The sequence below is a fragment of the Chlorocebus sabaeus genome, chromosome 18 (genome assembly GCF_047675955.1).
Source record: "Chlorocebus sabaeus isolate Y175 chromosome 18, mChlSab1.0.hap1, whole genome shotgun sequence".
Lineage (NCBI taxonomy): Eukaryota > Metazoa > Chordata > Mammalia > Primates > Cercopithecidae > Chlorocebus > Chlorocebus sabaeus.
Window position 1 is genome coordinate 9,030,296 of NC_132921.1, and position 4,585 is coordinate 9,034,880.

The following is a 4,585-nucleotide window of genomic DNA, read 5'->3' on the forward strand; positions in this document are numbered from 1 at the left end:
CTGAGAAGAATGTATATTCTGTTGTTTTGGGGAGGAGAGTTCTGTAGATGTCTATTAGGTCCACTTGTTGCAGAGCTGAGTTCAATTCCTGGATATCCTTGTTAACTTTCTGTCTCATTGATCTGTCCAGTGTTGACAGTGGGGCGTTAAAATCTCCTATTCTTATTGTTTGGGTGTTTAAGTCTCTTTTTAGTTCTCTCAGGACTTGCTTTATGAATCTGGGTGCTCCTGTATTGGGTACATATATATTTAGGATAGTTAGCTCTTCTTGTTGAATTGATCCCTTTACCATTATGTAATGGCCTTCTTTGTCTCTTTTGATCTTTGATGGTTTAAAGTCTGTTTTATCAGAGACTAGGATTGCAGCCCCTGCTTTTTTTGTTTTCCATTTGCTTGGTGGATCTTCCTCCATCCCTTTATTTTGAACCTATGTGTGTCTCTGCACATGAGATGGGTCTTCAGAATACAGCACACTGATGGGTCTTGACTCTTTATCCAATTTGCCAGTCTGTTTCTTTTAATTGGAGCATTTATCCCATTTACATTTAAGATTAATATTGTTATGTGTGAATTTGATCCTGTCATTATGAAGTTAGCTGGTTATTTTGCTCATTAGTTGAAGCAGTTTCTTCCTAATATTGATGGCCTTTACAATTTGGCATGATTTTGCAGTAGCTGGTACTGGTTGTTCCTTTCCATGTTTAGTGCTTCCTTTCAGAGCTCTTGTAAAGCAGGCCTGGTGGTGACAAAATCTCTCAGCATTTGTTTGTCTGTAAAATATGTTATTTCTCCATCACTTATGAAGCTTAGTTTTACTGGATATGAAATTCTGGATTGAAAATTCTTTTCTTTAAGAATGTTGAATATTGGCCCTCACTCTCTTCTGGCTTGTAGAGTTTTTGCTGAGAGATCTTCTGTTAGTCTGATGGGCTTCCCTTTGTGGGTAACCCGACCTTTCTCTCTGGCTGCACTTAACTTTTTTTCCTTCATTTCAACTTTGGTGATTCTGACAATTTTGTGTGTTGGAATCGCTCTTCTTGAGGAGTATCTTTGGGCGTTCTGTGTATTTCCTGAATTTGAATGTTGTCCTGCCTCATTAGGTTGGGGAAGTTCTCCTGGATGATATCCTGAAGAGTGTATTCCAACTTGGTTCCATTCTCCCCGTCACTTTCAGGTACACCAATCAGACATAGATTTGGCCTTTTCACATAATCCCATATTTCTTGGAGGTTTTGTTCATTTCTTTTTACTCTTTTTTCTCTAAACTTCTCTTCTCACTTCATTTCATTCATTTGATCTTCAATCACTTATACCATTTCTTCCATTTGATCAAATTGGCTACTGAAGCTTGTGTGTGCATTACCTAGTTCCCATACCATGGTTTTCAGCTCCATCAGGTCATTTAAAGACTTCTCTATACTATTTATTGTAGTTAGTCATTCGTCTACTCTTTTTTCAAGGTTTTTAGCTTCTTTGCGATGGGTTCAAACATCCTCCTTTAGCTTGGAGAAGTTTGTTATTACCAATCATCTGAAGCCTTCTTTTCTTGACTCGTCAAAGTCATTCTCCATCTAGCTTTGTTCTGTTGCTGGCGGGAAGCTCCGTTCCTTTGGAGGAGAAGAGGCGCTCTGATTTTTAGAATTTTCTACTTTTATGCTCTGGTTTCTCCCCATCTTTATGGTTTTATCTACCTTTGGCCTTTGATGGTGGTGACGTACAGATTGGGTTTTGGTGTGGATGTCCTTTCTGTTTGTTAGTTTTCCTTCTAATAGTCAGGACCCTCAGCTGCAGGTGTGTTGGAGTTTGCTGGAGGTCCACTCCAGACCCTGTTCACCTGGGTATCACCAGAGAAGGCTACAGAACAGCAAATGTTGCTGCCTAATCCTTCCTCTGGAAGCTTTGTCTCAGAGGGGCACCAGGTCTTATGAGGTGTCATTCACCCCCCTACCGGGAGGTGCCTTCTGGTTAGGCTGCTAGGGGAGCAGGGACTCACTTGAGGCAGTCTGTCCGTTCTCAGATCTCAAACTCTGTGCTGGGAGAACCACTACTCTATTCAAAGCTGTCAGACAGGTATGATTAAGTCTGCATAAGTTTCTGCTGCCTTTTGTTCAGCTATTCCCTGCCGCTAGAGGTGGAGTCTACAGAGGTAGGCAGGCTTCCTTGAGCTGCCCTGGGCTCCACCCAGTTCGAGCTTCCCCTGCTTTGTTTACCTACTCAAGCCTCAGCAAGGGCAGACGCCCCTCCCCTAGCCTGGCTGCTGCCTAGCAGTTCCATCTTAGACTGCTGTGCTAGCAGTGAGCGAGGTTCCGTGGGCATGGGACCCTCCGAGCCAGGCACAGGATATAATCTCCTGGTGTGCCATTTGCTAAGGTCATTGGAAAAGCGCAGTATTAGGGTGAGAGTGTCCCAGTTTTCCAGGTACTGTCTGTCATGGCTTCCCTTTGCTAGGAAAGGGAATTCCCCAACCCTTTGCACTTCTTGGGTGAGTCAATGCCCCACCCTGCTCTGTGGACTACACCCACTTCTCTGGCAAGCCCCCCAGTAAGATGAACCCAGTACCTCAGTTGGAAATGTAGAAATCACCCGTCTTCTGCGTCCTTCATGCTGAGAGCTGCAGACTGGAGCTGTTCCTATTCTACCATCTTAGCGCGCCCCCCAGGACTTTAATTAAGTTTGAAGAATCAGTGGAATCATCCTTCTTTTTTTTCACTCTTAAAAAGTTCAGAAAACTGACTTTATATCACTATATTTTAAACACCATCTTTCAGTGAAAGAATGTCTCATTCAGTGATCTAAAGCAAAGCAGCATATAGATGAGGTGTGGAGGCAGATCACTTGGGTTCAGATCCCGGTTCTGCCACTATTAGTACCTCCCTTTGAAGTTTGTTGGCATTAATTGAGTTTAATCATGAAAAGCACTTAACTTGTTGCATAAGAAATTGGCTAGCATGTAAATATAAAACAAACAGTAGTAATTATTAGTCAACAAAAACTTTATAATTGCAAGTTCTGAGGACTTTTTTTGGGTGGAAAGTGGAGATTTTAATAAGTATGGATGGTAAGGAAAATGTCCCTTTTATACTTGTGGTCATGTGTAATCTTTTCCTAATTAAAATGAGTGTTTATCATCAGACACCCAATTGACAGACAAACCACAGAGTAATAAGAAAAGAGCTGAGTAATTTAGGAACGTTAACTTGCCCCTCTGCCTGGAAACAGATACAACACTGGACATCGGAGAGGGCCAGAGAGACCATCTTCCCATCTCAGGATAGGAACCGAACCCAAGAAATAGTTTACTATTCTAGACAGCGAATCCATCACCTCCCCCGACAACCTGCTCCAACATTTAATCCCCTGACTGTGGGAGTCAAAAATTCAATTTAGAAACAAAAATTTAATTTAACTGTATGACACAGAATTTCACATTTTTGCCTGAAACACTTAGCAATTGTGAGATCAATGTTTTATGAATGCAGGGTTCTAATTTATAATTTCATGATTATGATTTATAATTATTATAATTTCAACAAAGTAGGGTTAAAGTAGGGTGGTATTATCAATATTTAATGTAGTTTTTAAAAGTTTACCACACTTGTCACTCATTTATTCAAACAATATTTATCTTGTATCTACTATATATCAAGAACTATGGTGTCCTGTTTATACTTTGTCTAATTCTCTGGAGGCTATAAATTTTGTCATTTCTTTATTTTTAACTCTCCTAGCAATTAGCTCCATAAATAGTAATATACCAGTGTTTGTTAAATTATGAAATTTAGATGTCATATAATGTTTACCATCATAAAATATAAAAATTTAACTCAGTTTACTGATGAAAAGATACAGTCCTCACTTCTCAGATGACAAGACATTGGGTATTACTTGATATTTACAAATTTTACATTTTAATTGACTTTATAGTTATAAATTGACATTATAATTTGAATATAAAATGTTTTCCAGTTTTTTTTTTTAAAGAATTAAAGTGATTTGGAATATGTGTTCCTGTCCTATGAAAATAAACAATATGCTGTGGAATCAAAAGCCATTTGTAAATATCTGAACAATTTTGCTTCCTGTCTCAATGCATTTATAATTTCACAAGTACATATTTGCATTTGCACTCTCCACATCACTTCTGCCTTTTTTTGTTGTTGGATTTTAGTAAATACTTTCTTCACAAAGCTCTTCAAATTCCTATAAACTTATCTTTTTTTTTTTTTTTTTTTTTTTTTTTTTTGCGGGGTGGGTGGAAGGATGGAGGAGAGATTGCAACTCTATTGTCTGATTTGCTCAACATAAAAATAAACTATCCATCTCACAGTAGAATTATATTATTGGTCTTTTCTGCCTTAGTTTTTTGTTTTAAAGTTATAGATGGATACAATATCTTTTTCCCCATTTTTGAGCAATTTTCTTTAAAAATTCAACAACATTTGTTAGCTCCCTAAGGTTCACAATGTGCTGTGTGTCAGTGGCTGCAAAATGCTGGTCTCTAAATCAGTACTAGCCTGGGTTTGCAGGGTTATGGGGTACCGTAACAAAAATGTGCATTTCCTATCACCACACATAATGTTGATAT